We start from the raw sequence: 22,996 nt of genomic DNA on the forward strand, positions 1-22,996 counted from the left end.
CAATCAATGATTCAAATCAAATCAAGTCTGCAAACATTAATTGAAATTAATCTAGTCTTTTTATTGCTGTTGTTGTTTTTGCTGTTTTTATGTTTTCTGATTGTTAAATGTCTTTTTGCGTATTAGGAACCTGTCATGGTAGAAAAGAATCAGGGCAACCACGGAGACAAAACAGTTCAGTTGAATCTGGTTTATTGTTTAAAGTGCAGGTTCTCAGGTGTTGGTGGTGTCCGGTTTGTCAGTCTTCTGGTCTGCTTGGAGAGGCGAGGGAAAACTGTGAGAAACAGCCTGTGGCTGATGAGAATGTGGAGGTCACTAAACTCACAGAGTCAGAGGCTTGCCAGGAACCAGGAGGGTTGATGTCCTGGGTCCGGGTGCAAATCCAGAGATGCTCTCTCTCTCTTGTGCAGATGGTTTAGGAGGGTGGACAGGCAGGTGGGCTCTGGGAGGAGGACTAGCACTGGCAGACAATCAGGAACATCCAGTTCCCCTAGGGTTCTAGGCTTGAGGTTACTGTGGCGTGGGCAAATGGTTCTGAAGGAAAAAGACAGAGACACAATGTTAGGTCTGGCTTGGAGGAAACTCGGAACAGAGTAAGTTTGGTCATGTACCACGCTGGAAGCGAGAAAGAACTGACGCCCTCCTCCTGGTCTCTGCTCCTTAAGAAGGGCTCTAATTAGCAGTGATGAGGAGCACCTGCCCGTCAGAGAAGAGAGAGAGAGAGAGAGAGAGAGAGAAGAGAGAGAGAGCAGAGGAGAGCTGAGAGAGAGTGAGTAGGAGAGATAGGGACGATCGATAGAGAACTCCCCTATGGCGCTATTCTCGCTCTCCTCAACAGCTATGTTTCGCGTCTCGCTAACCACGCGCTCCCCTGCCTTGCACCAGGCCTGGAGTGTGACAGAACCAGGTCTGTAAATTAGCAATTAGCTACATGGCCTATGAACATGGCATCAGTTATCACTTTTTGTTCTTCCTTATCAAATAAACATAAACAGGGTGCCTAGTTGTGAATAGCCAACAGCAATTTACATCTTTATTATGCACAACTCATATAACTCATACAATGCAAGTTGTTATAAAGTTGTTATATCAGGAAGACTGACATTTACGTTGTATAAGTTGTGCTTACCTGAACTAAGCCATTAAAAGGCCACTGTAAAAAACAAATTCCAAATGTAAAATCCAAAAGTATAGACAATATGGATGTGAGGAGTAATTTGTCATGTTTATCTAAACCTGGGGTAGTCTTAAGAGCCAAACTATGCATTAGGATTATTGCTTTCTTAATATTCTTTAGTAAAATCATCAAGTACCTATATCAAGATATCAAGATGAAGTATTGCTGTTAAGAATCTATTTACCGCTCGTCCTGCCACTGAAAATCTAATGTAACCGAGGTTGCAGGAAAACCTACATATATGTATTTGTTTACTTTGCTCACCCAGGGTATTGGCACTGCTTCCTTTTTTACCCGTCCACTGGATCATTTTGGAAAGTATGAGTGTGTGTTCTGGCAGTAAAGGTGCCTGTAGTTTTCAAATAAGACTCTGGTAGGATCAGTTGAGGTTTCTTGCTGTGTAACACGTTGAACATAGCACCTCTGCTTTGAATAGCACCACAGTGGCTGGGAAAAAAGTCATAAGTCTTTTGTACTTCAACCTTTGGTTTTCCAAACTCAACCTTTTCTCTCTCTCCTATCAAAGTATTAACTTTTCAGCACACAAAATGTGACATCACAATGTAAGAAACCACTTATCTCTTTCAGCAGTTCAGCTCCCAAACTATTTGGCAAAATACTCTTTTCCAACAGAGTTTGTCTGATAGAATTTCCTCTTTCAATTATTTTTTCTCCACACCATAAGTGCCCACTGGCATTAAAAGGATGTTTTTATGTATGACTACTGAACAGTTTGGTTGCAATGACAGCAATAACAAGCCTTTATTGATCCTAGGCTGCAAACAAATTAATGCATTCCTACTGACTGTCAGACTAAAAACCATCAAGTCTCAAATCTTGTCTTCATAAATTACTGACAGTGGGTCTATGTTAATTTGAAACCAGCCAGATGGGAAGTGCACAAGAACTGACTGCTTTAAACTCCATGAACATCCTACTAAGATATTTGCTCAAATGTCCTTCACTGCAACCACCAAGTTCATTTCATGTTCATTTGGATCAAAAGATGTGGCAAAACAGGGAGGCCACAAGGACTACATTTTAATATCAATGCTTATGAAGTAATAAAAAGGGAAAGTATTCTAAATGATATTATCGGCAAATCAATGTCCAACCTGAGTCTGGATGAGTGAAAAGGTCAAACTTTTCAACTCCTAGTTCCACAATAATCACTTATGATCCCTCCTGTATGAATATCTTTGGCTACGTTCACATTGAAAGTCTTATTGCTCAATAATAATTCTTTTTTGCAAGTTCATTCACTTTACTTAAAATTGTTTCCTATATCTAACTCCAATTCGCAGCTCCAAACTCACCCATATGCACAAAAGAACAATAGTGGCACACCCACCACATTTTGTTCCAGGAAACATGGAACAAATAGGTGTTGTGGTTTTAAGTGTCCAGCAGAAGCATTTTATTGTGTCAGTGGGTGCGGTGGGGGAAAGGTATGAATAAAAAGGTAGTGAAACTCTGTATTCTGGTGTTTTAGGGAGCTTTGGCTACCAGTTTAGCACAGAGGTCTGTTTGGATGCGGGTACGCAGCCAGGACTTGTTGGACAGGGATGTCTACAACGTCACTGAGACTTAGTCCATTAAGAAATGTAGGATGTTGAGGGCAACTTTTAATTATATATCTCACACCTCTCCTCTTGACTCCTAAAACAGCACGCTTGTGGCAATCCATTGTATTGCACTGCAATGGGGGCAGATTACCACACGCTGGACTCAAATCTGACTTGAAAAAATCTGATATGGTCCAAATCTGGAGGTTAAGACTTAGTCTGACTTGGTCACTTGATCCCAAATAAATCAAATTTGGAAAGGTAAAGATATGGATATCATAACAATTAATTTGTCACAAATGTAGCAGTACACCCAAAGATATATTATATATGTGTAGAAAAGTTATGTGTACGACAATATGACTACTACAAGTATATGTAGCAGCAAGATATACTGCAACAATGAAAAGACCATCTGATGGTGCCGATAGTACAGTTACTCTGTGCAATGGAGGTCACAGTGACTATGTAAAGTGACTAGTTGTGTATGTACGGGAGGGGGGATTATTGTTAGTTTAGCAATCATGCTGTGTGGATGGAAGCTTTTATGGCACTGGTTGTCCTGCATTTGAAGCTGCTGAACCTCTTGCCAGAGGGCAGCAAGAAAACAGTCCATGGTGGGGTGGGAGGGGTCTTTTATGGTTGTCTGAGCCCTAGTCAGGCAGCATCTGCAAGCAATGTCATGGATGGAGGGAAGCACTGTCCCAGTGATTGTCTCCACCGTCCTCACCACGCTCTACAGATTTCCTGTCTGAGGCATTGCAGGCCCCAGACCAGACAACAATGTCTGTACGCTCTCTATTGGTCAGTATGCTCTCTACTGTTCCTCTGTAAAAAGGGGTGAGGATGGGAAGAGGTAGTTTTGCTCTTCTCATCCAAAACTGAAAGTGCAGAAACACATGCGCTCTCTTCATAAGAGCACATGTGTAGATGGACCAGGTCAAAGTGTCTATAATAAGCATCCCCAGGAATTTGCTCCTCTGCGGGTGAGGTGGGTTTTGGAAACAGAGTGGGTGCAGTTTCATAAAGGTAAATTGATGTTAACAGCATCACTGCTAAAATGGGCTAGCATTAAAAGCAGTGAGGCTGAACACTGACGATAAATGCTCTCAATGCTAGGAGATTCCAACTCCTGAGTCTGACTCGCTGTGGGATGGGGGCATGTGTCTGACTGAGATGTTTTATACCCTATGGTGATGAAAGCATGTACCAGTGATGAAAACATGCACTGTTTGAACCAATAGGAAACTTCAACTGCAACACCATTCAACTCTAACCCCCAAATTCCACATCCTCCGTGACTGCTCTGTTCCGTTCACGTATGTGCACGTCTTTCCGACAGAGCAATTACGTTATTTTAATTAATTAGAATGGTTCCACGTTCGACCTGTCCAGGGTGAACCCCGCCTCTCGCCCAGTGAACGCTGGAAATAGGCACCAACAACCCCCGCGACCCCATGAGGGAATAAGCGGTTTGGAAAATGGATGGATGGATGGGTTCCACTTTCTCCGTTACTTCCCAGAATGTCACCGAAAGCGGACAAGCTCTCCGTCTTTCACTATCAATATACGGAACAAATCCAATTTTCTGCTCCGTTCCGGTCCGTTGGACTCCAGCCGGGTCAAGCTCCACAATTGCAATCGTATAAAACAGGAAAAAGCATGCTCACAACATCCGGTTTGTCAAAGTAAAATAGGGTAACGAGAGATCAGTAACCACAAATTAAAACAGATTTTTTAAATATTCCCAATAAAATTTACTATTTTATTTAAGTAGTAGATGCAAACTAATAGTTTTTCACCAAACAAGGAAGCAGCTTTGTCATTTGATATATATATAGGCTTTGTATATAAATACAAAAACATATAAGTTTTCAGTGACCAATGTACTAACCAATACTTGATGGAAGTAAAAATACACAGAGTCGATGTATAATCAACAACAGAGAACTTTTCGGACACTTAAAAGGATTAATTAAAAGTTTGTTTTGTTTCTGACTCCTTTATATCCCAATTTTTATCATGTGAACTCGTACCTCCTGCATGTGCTCTCCTCCAGCTCCAAGGAACTCAGAGCAGAGTAAGACGGAGTAACTGCAGATATAGTAAGCGTTGCTTTTCACGGACTCACGGAGGCGGTCTGGAACGGAGCGGATACGTAGAGGGGCGGAGGATGTGGAATCTGGGAGTAAGCGGACAGCACTAGGACAGTTTTAAGACAAGTATTGCAGAACTAAACAAGTTCACATAGAAATGTAAGAAATTGCACAGTAACATTAAAGGAACACCCTAATGCCCAGTTTATACAGTTTATCTGCAAAAAAAAATAATTTGGGGTAACACGTTAAAGTTGCTAACAACAAGTTAATCTTATAAATCATGCATTTGGCTTTAAATATTGTTTTTAACTAATTGTGTTACAGCAGCTGTCTGCACTGTGTTCCACTTGGTCACATTACTTATCTGGCAGCAGGTATCCTTTTTAGGCCTGACCACTCACTTTTAAAGTTCCTAAATGAAATAATACACATCCTTTGGACGCTCTTGAACCAGAGGAGAACCTAGACAAGTTTTCATTCACGTTTGTGCCAACTGAACAAAGCAGCATGCATGAACCTAAAGGGGTTTCAGGCAGAGAGGGTTTAGAGTGGTGTTGGGTCTTAGGGTAGTGTTGGGTCTGTAGCACTTTTCCCACGGCCATTGGTTGTTCCTCAGCTGAGCGTGCCTTAAAAGTAAGATGTGACCTAGGCTCAGAATGACTTGCCATTTAATGCAGGTCCAGATTGGCATCCAGATTTTCAGAATTCCTGATTTTCAGAATGCCCAAACCTACAAGCAAACTGCCCCAATCAAAGCCCTGTGAATTTAAGTAATGCTTAGATATTACATTATTTGCTCAAATTTCCACATTCCACACCAAAAAGATGAAATTTCCAAAAAGATGAAATTTCCATTTTCATCTTTTTCTTCTGTTTTCCCATTTTGTTGCTGGTTAAGATTTCTCATCACATTCTCAGTTGTCTTTCTTTCTTTGTATTTCTCTCCCTGCGTTCTTCTCTTTTTGTCTTTACTTCTCTTTCTTCTCCATGCCTCACTAAGGTTGTGAACTTGCCCAGTAGGGTTCCAATACAATGAAATAAAAGAGCTCAGGAGCCCGTAGCACATTTGCTAATGCACAAATACACACATTGGATATTTAAATGGCAGGAACATTTAATCTCTCTCTAAAACACGCACACACCTCCTACTCTCTTTATTGATCTCTCTTTCACTCACACAAACACATGCACACTAAAGACCTATAGAGTATTGTATGTCACAGTGGGGGGGCACCAGCTAAACTGGTGTTGAAAAAGCCTCCTTTTGGAAGGCTAGAGATGCCAATACAAAAAAGAAACGACAAACTGTCAAGTTGATCCAAAACAAAGTTCAAATGATGAAGGAAACAACACAGCTAAAAATGAAAATAGAAAAAACCTTGGATGATAACACTGTTATAACTTTGGAAGATTGTCATTCCTTCTCACAACTCTTCAGTTACAATCTGGCACTGCGAATACCAAATAGTAAAGGGTTTCAGTTGATATACTCGTTTAGGAATAAAGGCTGGCCAGTCCAGTATCCAACTGGTCTTTTTCCATTTATATCCATTTTTTTATCCGCTTAGAATGTGGTTTTGCTCTAACATCACTAGAATACATGTCAACAGGAAAGCAGCATAGTTGCTCTAAAACTATCCTGGGAGAGCGGTAGCAAGCAGTGGTGGGCTTGGTTTTTCTGCCACCTGACAAAACTGTGTTTTCTGTATAGCTTCTGGGGAGTCAAAGGGTTTTGACTAATTTTGCGAGCTTTGCATTGTAGTACCATCATACCCTCTTATGGTTTTTGTGCAAAATAGGGCTCGAAAGGTCACATGATTTTGCAATGCATTGTGGGATCCGGTTGCCATTTTCCAGGTCAATAGCTTTTGTTTACATTGCTGATTCAGATGCTGCGATGTGCGAGATAGAGATGCTAATTGCTTCACAAATAAATTTGCCAATAAGCCCTTAAATATTTCCGACGTAAAGGCAAAGTAGGTGCCAGGCTTAAAATATCTAAACAAATTTGTTCAGCAAATACCGGAGTAGGAGCACTGTAAGTTGAAAGTATGTTGTTCATGTACCTCTGAAAAGATGAGTTTTCCCTTTATGACAAACATTTTGGACATCCTGGACCCACCCAAATTTGCTTTGTCCATGAGCCCTTAAAGAGCTAATTTTTCTGAATTCAGTGCCGGTATGAAAAGATGAGATTAAATGAGATTTAAAAACAAGTTCAGCTTCTACTCATATGGATCAATCCCAGCAATCCTAGAGATTTTTTTGAGATGGCAAACCTTCGAAACAGGTTTTAGCTTGTGTAGGTTCCATCGGCTTTCTCTTTAGTACGGTCCATTGTTCAAGTAGGGAATTTTTACCAAGGGTCTGCTTTACTTTTACTTTGTTTGCTACCCATAGCTGACTAGGCTAGCGCTAGAACCCTGCTCAGAGCTCTGTGTGAAACAGAATCACAAGCTTTGAGTCAAACTTGAAAATGCAGTGAACACACATGTATCGGGATATGGCGTTGAAAGTAAGGTTTGGTTGTATCACGTCTGTTATCCAGGGTCCAGTCAGCATATTTTTGTTAGTTCAGCTATCTGAGCTTCTTGGCTTTGATTCCACATTGGAATACTGAAAATTGCAATCCATTGTTTTTTTTTTTGTGTGAACTAGTGTGACAGTTAATGACACAGCGCGTTTACACCGCATTTTTTTACTTTTTAAAAACAAAAAAACAGAAAATAAAGATAGTGGATAAAGGTGTGTAGACAAATAGAAGTCTGTTTCCCAATCTCCAGGTATCTCATGATCAGGGTCCGAAATTAACATTCGCCAATTGAATTCAGAAAAATTAGGTCTATAAGGGCTCATGGACAAAGCAAATTTGGGTGGGTCCAGGATGTCCAAAATGTTTGTCATAAAGGGAAAACTCATCTTTTCAGAGGTACATGAACAACATACTTTCAACTTACAGTGCTCCTACTCCGGTATTTGCTGAACAAATTTGTTTAGATATTTTAAGCCTGGCACCTACTTTGCCTTTACGTCGGAAATATTTAAGGGCTTATTGGCAAATTTATTTGTGAAGCAATTAGCATCTCTATCTCGCACATCGCAGCATCTGAATCAGCAATGTAAACAAAAGCTATTGACCTGGAAAATGGCAACCGGATCCCACAATGCATTGCAAAATCATGTGACCTTTCGAGCCCTATTTTGCACAAAAACCATAAGAGGGTATGATGGTACTACAATGCAAAGCTCGCAAAATTAGTCAAAACCCTTTGACTCCCCAGAAGCTATACAGAAAACACAGTTTTGTCAGGTGGCAGAAAATCGAAGCCCACCACTGCTTGCTACCGCTCTCCCAGGATAGTTTTAGAAGTCTGTTTCCCAATCTCCAGGTATCTCACGAATTAACATTCGCCAATTGCCAAATGCGAGTAAATTTCCCGTTTGGCAAGTGAATTTTAGAGGGCTAGCTGCCACATGGCGAGTAAATGTTTTTACCAAATAAAATAAAAATAACATAAAAATAACAAAACCCATCTGGGCTGCGGATGATCCGTTCACAGCTCTGTCCATCCAGAGCTCAGTCTAGACCCGCCTTCTACGGAGCTGGTTCAGCTCCTTTCACATCCATGTAAAATTGATGCAGTAGATGCATTTTAGACTGCATCAACTGTATTGATGCAGTCTAAAATGCCAATTAGTCTGTTTATAAGTTTTATTCTTATTTATTCTGCATTTTTTTTAACTACATGTGCTGTGTTTCTGTGCTTCGCCGCTCTTACTGCGACCCCCTCTTGGAGCCATGTGCTTTTATCAGCGGCAAGCCTTCAAAACGTGAATCCCTGCATTTAATGTCCTTCCACTCGTACCAAACTGTCCCAATTAAAGTCAATAGGAGAGTCAGTAGCTGTGTTTCATGCTGTTTTGTTTTTAACAATGCAGAACCAGCGGTACTTCGGTGGGCGTAGTGCCTTGTTGTTGAATTCAGGTGTGCAAAATTACATGTAACGCACTTTTAAGGGTCATTTTAAGGAACTTGTAACATCAGGGGCTTTAGCTCAAACCCATTATTCCTTCTCTCCTCCCTAAAGGAGCCCTTTAGAGTCTTTATTTATGCATTTTCCCCACTGTTTATCCCTCGCGTGCAGCGCACCAGGGTAAAATCCAGCAGCTGGATCAGCGTAAAGACGCAGCGTGAACCGTGCATGCTTTAGGTGTTGTAGCTGAGGGAAAATGTTGGGATGTATAGGTTTGATTAAACTCTGCATCATTCACAAATAAGACCAACATGGATAGAATAATGATAATCTGTAGTGTTTTATATTGCCTGGATGTGAATCTGATAATTCATATTGTGCCTTTTATAATCAACTACAATATTTTCTTATCAAAGTCAGGAAACAAAGATTTCTCTTCCAGGGTCCAGTCAGCCAACACCCCCAACCACGCCCCCTGAAAATTAACATAATCTCACTGTTAATTTTTATAAAAATTGAGGTCTGGTCAGGATTAATATTTTGGCCGGTAAAAAATATGCCTGGCTGGTTGATTTTTACATCTACCGGCCAACTTGGCCGGTGAATCAGGAAGTGAATTTCGGACACTGCTCACAATGCAGTGCAGTTGTTATGTCATGCTTTCAAGCTCCATAGTATGTCCTGAGACACCTCTGTCCTTTAGAAGAACTTTGATGTAATGTAAACGATGGTGATTTAATCTGGTGGCTGTTTATATGCATGGACAGCATGCGTAACCTAAACTAGAGTGAAATTCTGAAAAATTATTTTTCATCTTCTTTACTAGCCGTGGTTAATCTAAAACAAAAACTGTACTGGAGTATATAGTAAATGGCTTGTATAGCAATTTATCAAGTCAGACGACCCCAAAGTGCTTTACCTTACAATTAGTCATTCACCCATTGCATACTGCAGAACATTAGGGCTGTTATGTTCATTCACGCTCTGTCTCCTCTGCCCTCAATTGCTCTATATGTTGCTCTATGTGTCTGTTAAGATCTGGGACAACAGGTGTTTTAGTCTCTTTTCATGTTGCCTGACTCGGGATTGGCAGTTAGCTTTTAAAAACATATAATTCCCAGTGGCATGAGAGTGTATCCATTGCAAGAAGAAACGTTAGAATGAATCACTCAGGGCAGTCAGTGCTTTGTTCAGAGTCACAAATGCGACAAAACACAGAAGTTCCAGTACTGACTGGTAGTGGTGGGCACAGCTAACCAAAAAGTTGGCTTCGCAAACTCATATTCCGCAAACAAAAATATTAGCTTCACTACCGTTAAACCATTGGTAGATAAGGAAATTCGGAGAAAGCTACTGTTAGCTGTTAACCAACAGCTGGCCCTGAGTTACGAGTCAAAAGGTGCCATACGCACACATGGACCATAATGAATATGCGCAGTGCTGCATGTTTAAAGGGAAATATTTTAGTTCAGGATACATTAGTTCAGGATACACTTTTAAATTTTAACTTTTACATGACAGGTGAACCATTTGTGAAGAATATTCAATTCAATTTAATGCATTGAGTGCATTTCTATTCCCCTCTTCCTCTGTCATGTTTGGCATCAGTTTGTACATAATACCTTAACAACAACATAATAAATGATCAAGTGTCTGGTGTGTGCTGGCTCACTCCTGGCGGCTGCCATGTGGGGCCTGGGCCCTGTGGCTCTTTGGAGGTTTCCTGGGGCTCCTCTCTGCTTTCTCTGGGATAGGGGAGGCAGCTATCCCGCTGGGCACCTTTGGTCTGGGGGCTCTTTCAGGTGTCTAGGGTTCTGGTTTCTCTGGTGTCTGCCTCGGCACTCTAGCGGACTGGTTTTTGGCTTCTCACAACCACTTTTGAACATTTTGCTTATGGATAAACCTTACATATACAAGTGCACTCTCACAAACACCTACAGGTGCTTGGATTCAGGTGCTTAGAGACTCACTTTGATACAGAAAACCCCTATTATTAGCTTAGCTATCATTTTATACATCTCGTATTAAATAAAACTGTGTATTTTTCAGTGATGTTATCAAGACGATGGTTGTTTGTACCTGTAATACTTTATCGGTTTGTTTTGCTTTTCTTTGTATGTCTCTCTTTGCAGGTGTAGAAGTAGACTCCCAGGATATTATCTTGTTCTTTCCTTTTCGCTCTTCTATATTTTCACCTTGTCTCCTTTTTAGCATTTCGTCTCATCTTTTTCTTTTTTTTCTACCTTTACATATTTGTGTACATTGAACATGAAATAAACTCTAATAAAGCTTTATGCATATATAAATCAAGTGGAGCACTATAGTGAAAGCAGTAATGCTCCACTTGTGAAAGTAAAATCTGTTGGGCTCTCTTTGGCATTAAAACAGCAATTCTTAATGCTACACTTGCCTTACAAGACCAAAAAAGAATAACAATAAAAGACCATGATGAGGGAAAAACATAGTTAAAGACACTCTGTGGTATGCAGATCCCACCTTGAACGTATATCCTAAAATGGTTCTCTATGGAGAACAGTTATTCTCTTAATAATCCCCAAACTAGTCACTTTACATGGTCATGGTCTGCTGCTATATATACTTGCAGTATTCATATTGTCTTACACATAACTTTTCTGAGCATTTAAAATGTGACGCTACATTCATGAAAAATGAAAAATACTTTATAATATTTTTCCTCTGTCTTCTGTTTTTACTCAGAGCCTTGTAATGAAATTTTGTCCAAATGTACATGTGAATGTGCAGTTGAATGACAGTAAAGGATGTTTAAGTCTAAGTTATATAATTAGACCAGAAACACGTATATTTACACAATATGTTGACATACATTATCACTCTAGTTAAGTTGTGAATGCTAGTTAGATGGATATTTAGTGGATGTTTGTATTGAGTCACAAGTTTAACCAGTTTAATAGTGGAAATATCAATGAGAACAGAAGGAAGAATGTAGAGCAAGTTTTGGCAATGTTCCAAAAAATCAGCAAGGAAGATTTGGAAAGGGTAGAACTAATGACCATGGAGGAATTTGAGGGGACAAGGTCAGTGATCAATATTACCAAAAGACAAAGACGTCATTGACAAGATCCTGAGGCAATATTCTTGCAGAAATGAAAACTTTAAGAAGACCTGTGTCTGTGTTTTACAATATTGGATGTCACTCTGGGGCCCTCTGCTGTGGCTTGATGCATGGGTGATCTGGAATGCGTTATTTTTTTAACTTTGAAAACAACTGCAAAGAAAGTACATTATCACCTTTCAAGTTTGATAACCTCTTAGAATTTATGGTGACTGTATTGTCTCCATTGTTTGTGGGTAGTCTAAATGCTCTTTAACGGTAGCACTACCACATGCCATAGCATGCAAAACGTAAGCAATGCAGAGACATGTTCCAGCTCATTGGTAAGTTTTATAGAGCTACTGAAAAAAAAACAGACCCCCACTGGTTGGTGGATAATTTTACGAGCTTCAAATTTCACCATTAACAAACACTCCACAAAGCATGTTGAAGCGTTCCAAGGCAGAACAGATCAACGTTCAAGTCAGTTAAATGTGCTAAACATCACCATGAATTTGGTCTGGTGTGGTACTCTGAATTGATAAAAAATAAACTCTTGGAGTTCAGACAACACTACTGTCATTGTTCTGATTCAGGACAATGATGAGGTGCATACAGGCAGGAGGGAAAACAGCTGGCCTACTGTTGCAGTCAGAACCATCTGGAGATTGACCTGCTCCATACTGGAGATGACAGTGGACTTCCTGAGTACACCCAACATACCCTCCTCTTACGATCCCTGAAAACTCTGCTTCTATTGTTGATCACCTCCGGTTCCTAACAACCACCCTTTCTTGGGAGATGAGATGATCTTCAGTTACTCACACATAGACACTTTACTAGCAAAGACTGTACTTCATGTGATAATTCTCACTGGGGACACAGAAGTTCACCTAAAATACAGGAGTGGATAAACTACCAAAAGGTTTATTGAAACTTCTGACAAGACATTCAGCAATGGACTGTCCTCTGGAAGCACTGTGGGACAAGTGCACAGGTTTGTGAACGAGGTTGTAAAAAGTGAGAGAAGTTAAATCCAACCAACCTGTGCAGCTTTAAAGTGCACCAAACAGCAGTAGCTTAGTAGGGAGCGCTAGGGCTTGACTTGACCAGGTGGAGCAGGGGCGTTTAAATGGTTGATTATACATTCACTCCTCTTTAGTCTGTGTAACATTATGGAAAAAGCAACACAGACAAAAACTTCCCTTTCGGTATATATCCAGATAACCTTGCTTACGAGCTGAATTCTCGCAGTATTTGTGCATTCACAACACTAGAGAATCCATCTTGTATCGCTCCCGCCTCAACCGCTCAGGACCAAACCAAAAACGGTCACATTGCAGTATTATGGTTTAGGGTGGGAAATACAGCTGTGACAAAAGCAAGAGTGACAAACAGGTGTAATGAACATTTGTTTTTATGAAAGTCAACAACCATCTCCTTGGTTTTGGAGATGTTGAGACCTAAGTTATGCGTACACTCCTTTTCCACATGCGTGCCAAGACACCTCCTGTGTTGGATACTAAATATGTATTTTTTGATACATAGCTGTGTTTTCCCCTTAAGTTGCAGTGTGTTTAGGTTAGCACTTGACATTTCCAACTGAATAAAAAGGGTAACCAGATGAGGCAACAGAAGGACAAGCAAACCTGTATTGCCTGATGATCATGGAATGAAACAGAAGTAATTATAGAGGCATGGTACAATCAACAGAATGCAGTATAGCTGAGTGAGGACCTAACTGATGACCTGAGGAAAATTACTAATTAATAAAGAAAATAATACACAAGGATACTAACAGGAAGAAAATTATATTATTAACCAAAAGCTGAAGACTTACATTGTAACCAGTACAAAAAGAATAGGCCACAAGAAATACCTAAGAATCTCAAAACAAGTCAACCATGACAGTGCGGTTGACAAAACCAAAAATTAATCACAACCAAACAACAATCCCCAAAAAAGTCACTAACAAAAGACAAAGACCCCATAGATTCTGGCAGCGTGTGACGTGTGTCTACAGGTACATTTAAATTCAACTCATTTCAATTTTATTTATATAGTGCCAATTCACAACACATGTCATCTCAAGCCACTTTACAAAGTCAAATTCAATCAAATCACACAGATTGGTCAAAAAGTTTCCTATCTAAGGAAACCCAGCAGATTGCATCAAGTCTTGACAAGCAGCATTCATTCCTCCTAAAAGAGCGTAGAGCCACAGGGAGAGTCGTCTGCATTGTCCATGACTTTGCAGCAATCCCTCATTCTGAGCATGCATGAAGCGAAGTGAAAGTTGAAATAACAACAAACAATGCATTTAAACAAGTTTAAAGTTTACCATTTTGTCACTCATTTGACAAAGTGAAACTCACTTTTCTATATAGCTTCGTCACACAAAGTGAAATATTTTAAGTCATTATTTATTGCCATTTTGATGATTATGGCTTACAGATGATGAAAGCTCAAAATTGAGTATGCCACAAATTTGGTTATTACATAAAATCAATGAAAAAGGATGCTTTAATCAGAGAGGACAGGCTTTCAAAAAGTATGTTCATTTCTGCACTCATTCTCAGATAAATAGAAGACAATGGGTGGATAGATGGATGTGCTTGCCACATTCACTTGTAGCCAGCATGTACTGTGAGTGTACATGCTGTTTATTAGAGCTTTACTTAGGCCACAGAAATTACATTTCTTCTATGAAAGTTCCCAAAGTACAAAAACTGTTAAGCAAGAAGCACTTGCTGAGAAGTGTGTGTCTTTCTCTGTGAAACATGTAAAAGCATAAGCTTCATAGGCTAAACTGTTCCCACATTTTTAAATATGCACTGGAAAAAACATAAACACTGAAGCCTCTTAAACATATTTACATAACTTTAAAATGTCTTCTCAAAAGGAATAAAAGATTAGATTTTAGTTTGTTTAAGTACTATCAAATGTAAATTGAGATAACCCTGATTGTATGATAACAGATAGTGTGTTATTTTAGATAAATGCAAATATGGTTTGAAACAGATTTTTAAAAATGTGTTTTCAACTACTCATACAAGATAAAAAAAAATATACACCCTTCCAAAATAAAGAAACAAAAGAGAAACTAAAAAATATTTAATAAATTAATAAATAAATACATAAAACATAAATCATTTAGGAATACTGTTGCCTATGTTTTTTTTACCTAGAGGTGTATAAATAGACTTGACTGACTTTTTTTTTTTTTTTTTTAATGACTGTCAATAAGATCATTTACAGTAAATAAAGAAAAAGTAAAGATTTCTTGCCAAATACTCGCATATGCGGTATCATAAGTGGAATAAAACTGATTCAAATCTGTTGCAGTCTGTTTGGCACATAAACAAAATAATAATAATTTTATATTAAATCCATACTTTTATGTTGAACTGGGTGGTATTGAATGTGAGTATAGTTGCACTGAGTTAGACTGAATAGGAATATAATTCATCTACATACTGGTTTGATTTAATTAAATAATGATTTTATTTTATTTATTTTCTTATAAAATTGAACTGCAAAATCACAAATAATGTATTTGATAAAATATAATTTTTGTCTTTACATGAGTATTTTTATATCATAATGTTTTCCCTCTTACGTTCACTCCAGTCCCTGTTTCGCTCCTAAGCACGTTGAGTTTACACAGCTGCCTCAAACCGCAACGGCACGCACAGACACACACGCAAACGCACATGAATGCGGGCGGTGTGCGCTTATTCTCTGGCTTCGGGAGGAAAGCGAAGGATCGGGTGCAGGGCGCAGGCGGTCGGGACGTGTAGCGGCTCTGCTTTTAGAGACGTGGTCATGAAACTGGAGAGAGATCAGAGCTGAGGAATGCATCGGGAGGGAGTGCCCTCCTCCACCTCACAAGCCTCACTCGCCGAATGCACAGCGCAAAAAACCCCACCCTCCTCCGTTCAACCAGCCAATCACAACATCCTACTCCTCACTTGTCCCCGCCCTCTCCCTCGCTCTCCCCAGCAGAGTTGTGGAGCCGGAGAGGTAAAGAGCGAGGGCGCGAGAGATCGGGCAGACGAGGCACACGCACACGCGGCAGAGGTGCCAAAAAGCACGCGAGGACGCAGGACTCACGCTCAGGCGCGTGCGCGCGAGAAGCAGGGAACCGTTTTCTTCAGCTGGGGGAGAAGAAGAGAAAAAAAAAAGCTCAGTGTTCAAGGAGGAGAAAGCAGCAGCGTGGTGTAGTTTTTCCCCGCACGGTTTTCCTTTTTCATCCCTTTCATGGATCGGAGGGAATGAGAGAGAAGTGAGAGAAGAGACGGAGGACAGCCAACAGCAGAAGTGAGAGTGATTCTAGAAAAAAACAATAAAAAAGACAATCAGATTAAATAAAGGAAAAGAAAGGAGAAAAGGAAAGACAAGGTAAAGAAAAGCGCAAGGCTTGTGCGTTTATGTCTCTTCCGAAGGAAGGGAGGGAAGAAAATCCATCCAGGGGAGAGAGACGGAGGTGTTTTCCACGGTTCCTGCGTGTCCCTGCGAGCCTGGAAGGATCCTATGTTTGTGGGAGCTTTAACCCTTTAAACTGGAGTACTTACACAGACCAGGTACACACGGCCCGCTTCAATGTGCTGCTTTCCTTTTTCTTCCAGCTGCGCGGTGGCGGTGTGTGTGTGTGTGTGTGTGTGTGTGTGTGTGTGTGTGTGTGTGTGTGTGTGTGTGTGTGTTTACTGGGAATCAGTGTGTCTGCATGACTTGGGAAATTGCCTGGTCTCTAGTCAATTGACTGCCATTGTGTGAATTCACTGACTGAATGTAAACTCATTGACAAAACAACAGTGTGTGTGTGTGTGTGTGTGTGTGTGTGTGTGTGTGTGTGTGTGTGTGTGTGAAATAATGGCAGCCAGAAAGTAGAGAGGCAGAAAAGCAATGGAAAGGAGAGGGAAAAGAAGAGAAGTGTTGCGGTTTTTTCGTTCTTTTTTTATTCTTGATTTTTATCCATTTTCTTCTCTACTGACTTTTGAAAACTGTTTTTGTTGTTTTTTCCCCCCATGTGTATTGCCCAGGTTTTCTATCCAAACTGAGAGTTAGTCGTCCATAACAACCCATTCTTCAGCCCATGTTGTGGACAGCATCCCAGTTGTCTTTGCAACAGAGCTGAGACGGCTGGTCCAGTAGAAACAACCGGGCTCTGTGGATTGCAGACTTGATGAATTACACTGGTGTGACAGTCTTTGCTGAGGATAGGCAGCTGCACTGAATTCACACCAACACAGAGTTTCACGTCAGCCTTTAAAGGTCAGATCTGTCCTGAGGACAGGGTTGCCTCTAGATGATAACACTGAACGAGAAGCAGACTCTTTTAATTCAATTATAGCTTCAAAAGGCGACACTTTGCTCTGATTTCATGTCACATTCACTTTGACTTTCAATTCTCCACATCAGCGTGTCCACTTCTTTAGCCGAGAAGACATTTCTCCAAAAAGGGACTGTATATACCCCCTTTTTATCCTCCTGAAATGGAACTGTGTGAGGCTGGAATCCTCAGAATTGCTTCTCGGCCGCACACCTCAGGCGCTGCATGGCCATTATAGAAGGCAAGGGAGACGTTGAAGTTTCCTTAATGTTATTAAATCAGTGCCTTTTGTTTTAGCTCCAGCGGAAGGCCTCCCAACCCGGTTGCTCCAGCCACAGGTTTTACTCATTAAACGACTGCGGTAGTCTCCTTAATTCGGCCGCAGGAATAAAGTTAAAACCAGAGTGTAGAGGAAAGCGATTTGCCCGTGCTTTAATGAACTTTATAATGATCACCTTAGCATAAATCACAAGGAGGCTTCCATGAGCTCTACCACCGCTGAGCTTGTATGACTTCAGTGTTTTGTTTGTTTTTTTGTGTGTGTGTGTACAATATGTGGGCTGAAAATGGAGAAGGAACGTACGCTTAAAGTGGCCGTATTAAGTCCCACAATTCACATTAAGATGGAAATGAAACAAGTTTGGTTTCTATGTGTCTGCGGTGAATGAAAAAGAGGGAAAAGTTGCAGCCCGTCACCCAGTGTGTGTCAGAGCCATAGTAAGAGGTGCATTAAGCCGATCGGAACAATTTAACGCCTCGGCTTTTAGCCCTGTGTGTTTTGAAAGGCTTGATGATGATGATGATGGTGTGTGTGTGTGTGTGTGTGTGTGTGTGTGTGTGTGTGTGTGTGTGTGTGTGTGTGTGTTTAGCAGGGGGTGAGGTGACGGTTTGGCTGGCGGGACTCTGTGCCGCTGCTCAGACACAGAAAGAGAAGATGGGCTTTAGCCTTTTGCCTAATCACTTCCAGACAGAGATTTGCATTCCACTGCCCCGCTCTCTAGTTTAGTGGAAGTAGGTGTGTGTGTGTGTGTGTGTGTGTGTGTGTGTGAGAGGATATCTCTTTCTTTCCTTCTTTTCTCTCCCCTTCCTCACATTTTAACCAAGCAGTGCATTTTCTATACGAAATACAAAATTACGAGATTCATCGAGACACGAGTGTGTGTGTGTGTGTTTAGTGTGTGTGAGAGAGAGATGGCGAAGGAGGAAGTGGATGATGGATTAAAGGAATTAAACTGTCACTGTGAAAGGAAACATAGTGAAAAACTGTGGATGGACAGGGTGTAAAGAACGGAGGGCATGGACAGCGGCGGCGGCGGGAACATGTGCGACTGATTAAGATTCCTGCGGGGTTATTAGCAGTGATGAGACGAAAGGGAGCGCATAAAGGAGCAGTAAAACTTTATATCCTTTCTATAAAAAATGTATGAAGAATTGTGTGTAACAGCTCATGCACATGCTTTGCTTTCCATTCCTTTAAATATGTTCTGTGGGCTGTAGATTAGATTTTGTTTCTGTTTAGAATAATTACACTTTCCAGTTTTGATCTCTTTGAGGCTCTATGAGGCCCGGCTCGTGAGAACACCAGAACCTGCACCGGCTCAGAATTCACATATAACACACAAATCAACACATAATGTTAATATAGTTAAATGCACCGACAACGCCTATGAGAAGCCAAAGAGTGCACAAATAGTCCTTAGCATCTGATAGATTTAAATGTTCAAGTCAAAAAAGACCGATGGCTGTCACTTTACAGAACAATCTAAATAAATGGGAATTAATGAGTGACTGCATGAATGACTGAGATAAACATCACCGGGGGAAGTTGAAACGTGTGCAAATAGTCATTAGCAAAATGTACATTTTCGCTTTATTGCTCATTATTAATGTATTATTATACCGTAATTACTGTGTTATTACTGCACTCTTTACATGTGTGCCTGCCTCATCAGAGGAAAAAAATATTCCAAATAAAGAGAGTGTTTATTTTTTATTCGGTACATCGTCACACAGAATTATAATATCTGTGTTTTGTTCACGTTTCAAAGTGATTTCTTTGTGCACATTTCAAAGCTTTTTTTTTTTTACTTTCCTGGAATGTTTTAGTGGATTAGGAGTTGTGTGAGTTTCAGACCAACCCCTGTGCAGCACAATGCAGTCAGTCAAGCAGCACAGACAGCTGCTGCATTCCTCCAGTGGTTAAACTAATGAAAAAAAGAACACTTTGATTTGGTACCACCGGTGTCCAGCAGCACACCTCTACCTGTGTTCTGGTGGAACGTCCCTCTTTGGTGGTTTTGCCGCAACAATGAACAGTTCAGTTTGTGATTACTGAACAACAGCTCGTCAGTGAGCTCAGTGTCCTCCGCACGTTTACCCAGAAATCTGAACCGTGATCAAGGCAGTTAAACAGCTGTTTATAAAAGTGGCTTAAACAGAGAAAAACAAAAAAAACAAAAAATATTTTTGTAAATTGGATTAAATCTTAGAAATTGTTAAAATAGTTTTTTAGCAATGCTGGAAAAAAAGCTTTTTTGAATGTTAAAGTTAACCAAACCAGACCAAACGTTTTACAGATAGTGCTGCTAGAAAAAAAGAACAAAAAACCACCAAAGCAAATATTACCTGCACCGTGCACAGTTAAAGTGTCTTTTTTCTAAGCTGCTTTAGCTAAATAATCATTCCCATTCAGTCAAAGTAAAATAGTGCTTTTCCTCTGAAATAAATCTAATTCAGCGTTGTGCAGTTTGACTTCATTTTAAAGTCTGTCAGATTGTCAGCCTAATTTATTTTGATTCATCCTAACGCAACGATATTCTTTAACAGCTCAATAAAACGCGCCACGCTTAGAATTCTGTCCATTCCACCGTAATAAAAAAAAACAACTAATTGTTTTGCTCTGACCTTTTTCCAGATGGTTCTCTCTGCTACATTCTCAGCCTAACTAACCGTAATGTGAGCCACAGATTTATTCAAATAAATTCAATGAAAAATATGATAACACCTGATGAGAGGACTAAATCACTTGTCTTTCCAGTTATCTTAAATATGTGTACCGGTACATGGATGGATAAAGGTTTGAGACTGTGTGTGTGTGTGTGTGTGTGTGTGTGTGTGTGTGTGTGTGTGTGTGTGTGTGTGGGGGGGGGGGGGTCTATGAATATGGCATCCCAGTGTTTGGGTTTATCCTTTTTTTCTCAGCCCTCCCGAGGTTTTAACAGATTATTCTAGATGTATTTGCAGATTAAGGGGACAGGGTGTATGTGAAGAACTGACCAGTGAGGCGGACAATGTGACCAGCCGACCATTATATGACCTGCTGGATCCCTGCACTGCTGCATACACACACCCATGTATGTGCACGCTCACATGAGCAGCCATGCGTGTGCTGCCCGGAACACACACATTGTAGCGAGGAACTTTGGTTTCTGGGCAAGGCCGCAGAACCAGGCTACCTGTCTTTTATAAGAGTGTGTGTGTGTGTGTGTGTGTGTGTGTGTGTTTCCAGGAGTGTGAAGGTACTTTACATCCTGAGAGTCAGACTGCTTTTAAGGAACTTGACTCTTCTCAATTTCTCATTCCTGCGCTTTTCCTGCAGTCTTTCATTGTGACACACACACACACACACACACACAATGCCTAACCATGCATGCCCCCCACCGCCTCCCCCAAACACACACAGCTAATTCTATGTCTCTCTGTAGCTCTCTCTCCACAAATAGAGCATGATCTCCTAGCAACGAGGCCTTTGAGAGGGATGTGTGAGATAGATTGAGTGTCTGCAATATAGGAGTCTGTAAGTGTGTGTGTCTCTGTGGATGTGTGTGTGTGTGTGTGTGTGTTTCAAAACTACAAGTATGATGAAAGTCATCAGAGCAAGGACACCGCTTTGAAACGGAAGGAATGAATGCAAGGCGACGGCTTGTCCTTGGAAGGGAAAACTTTGTGCGGGTTTTCAGTTGGGTTCCATTACCGCTGGTGGGACTTCTAAAATAGTTGATCTGCTGTGGATGAACATTGATCTGCTGTGTGACGTTAGTGTTGAGCTGGACGGACAGCATGGAGCGGTGGCAGAGCAGGAGAGCGACGTAGGACTGAACAGAGAAAGCTACCTGGGAGTTCTGCTGGCTGCGTATAATCTGGTTTAGTAAAGCTGATGGGCCGAGCTGGACTCTGAAACTAATGGTTCTGGTGCCCTGCTGGCAGAGTGCTGGCTTTTAATCTCACAATAACTAAAAAAGGATCAGAATCGGAATGTTTCCCAACAACTGCAGTGTCCTGATCGTGTTTTATAATCACACAGAGCCACAGTTGTTTTAGGCTGGCTCTCATTTGTTGGTTAAACACGTTTCTGCGTTGGTATTTTTATCTTTGTATGTCTGGTTCACACTGTATGTTTTCTATCTTAATAAAAAAAAAAAATTCATAATATTTTTTTAAATCTAAGCCATGAAAATAATCAAAAATGAATTTAATACAAAGTACATTTGTGCATGCTGCATTAATAACTAATTTCTGATAGCAATAATAAAACAAAGAGGAACATCAGCAGAACTATATTGTAAAGTCCAGGTGTTTGAGTTAGGATTGAAGAACAGGTCTCCAGGGAGAAGCAGGTGAACTCAAGGCTAGTTTATTAGTGTAGCGCAATAAATGAACAGCGATAATCATGTTAACAACAGGAAATAAATAATAAAGAAGCAATAAAAAAAGTTAGGCATTACATAAACAAAACCGAACAGTTAAGACCGGATAGAAATGAACAGTGAACAAGTGATATCTGACCTTTATGGGTAATCACACATCTTCAGTGAGTTTGTACCTGAGCTGAGGAGCATACAGATTTATTTTAACCTTATTCTAGACATTTGTGAAGAAAACAGACATATATTGAAAAAGCAAAGGCTGAAGAAGAAAACGGAACCAAGAAAACATAAACCATAAACATAACGGTGCCATAAGTAAGGCAACATTAGTGCACAGATGTCTCACATTTGGGTTGATGCTTGAAATCAGTTCTGTCAATTAGAAACGTATAGTTTACTTTTTATTATTCAAGACGTTTTAAACACTCCCAACGAGTTTGAACTAAGCGCTACGGGCCGCATGCCAAAAAAGTTTAAGTCCAAAACTGGAAACCGTCTTCTTTACACACACAGCGTATAATAAACACATTTCCTGAAACCCATGCAAATAAAAATACAGCACAGAGCTAAATAACTGCTCCCTTACAAAAATAATACAAATTTATTACAGAATAAATCAGACAGTTGATATTCTCACCTCTACGGACATGATGCTGTTCAAACACCAGGTGGTACCTGGGCACAAGGCGTTCCTCCCCTCAGTCACCGCTGAGGATGTCTTTAACTGGAATCCCTAAACCTTTTCTGCCTTGCTGATTTAAAACAAACTTCTGCACATCACCATCACAGCCATCGTTGAATTGCATCGGTGTGGAAAGCTTTTAGGTGGCATCGGCATTTGCGCCTTTTCTGCTCTGGCCCTTTGCACCAAGCAGTAAAGACACGTGTTGAGGATGGAGGTGGTGGCAGCCTTCATCTGATGTATGTATGTACAATACAACCAATCATTTCACTGTGACACCCTTAATATGTATGCATTTAAAGTTCTCTGGAGGTAATTGCTGTTGCTGCGTGCTCAGTAAAACTATAAATTATGTACAACTAAACCTATCTTTGTTTTTGTGCTTGCAGCTCTGATTTAAAGCCCTTTTTATAAAATGAAGTGCCGTGAGGTGACTGATGTGACCAGA

At 40.5% G+C, this 22,996-nt stretch overlaps 1 protein-coding gene across 4 annotated transcripts in view; it reads left to right on the forward strand.

Annotated features, from left to right (window-relative positions):
* The window catches only part of LOC105919475 (teneurin-3-like), a 457,194-nt gene that overhangs the window by 172,275 nt on the left and 261,923 nt on the right, over positions 1-22,996 (forward strand). Inside the window, exon 1 of one of the 4 annotated variants that reach the window (XM_036136712.1) lies at positions 15,880-16,471. The exons of the other annotated variants lie outside the window; for them this stretch is intronic. The gene's annotated coding sequence lies outside the window, so the exon portion shown is untranslated. Of the gene's footprint in view, positions 1-15,879; positions 16,472-22,996 lie in introns of those variants that run through there. 4 annotated transcript variants of the gene reach the window in all.

This window comes from Fundulus heteroclitus, chromosome 5, assembly GCF_011125445.2.
Source record: "Fundulus heteroclitus isolate FHET01 chromosome 5, MU-UCD_Fhet_4.1, whole genome shotgun sequence".
Lineage (NCBI taxonomy): Eukaryota > Metazoa > Chordata > Actinopteri > Cyprinodontiformes > Fundulidae > Fundulus > Fundulus heteroclitus.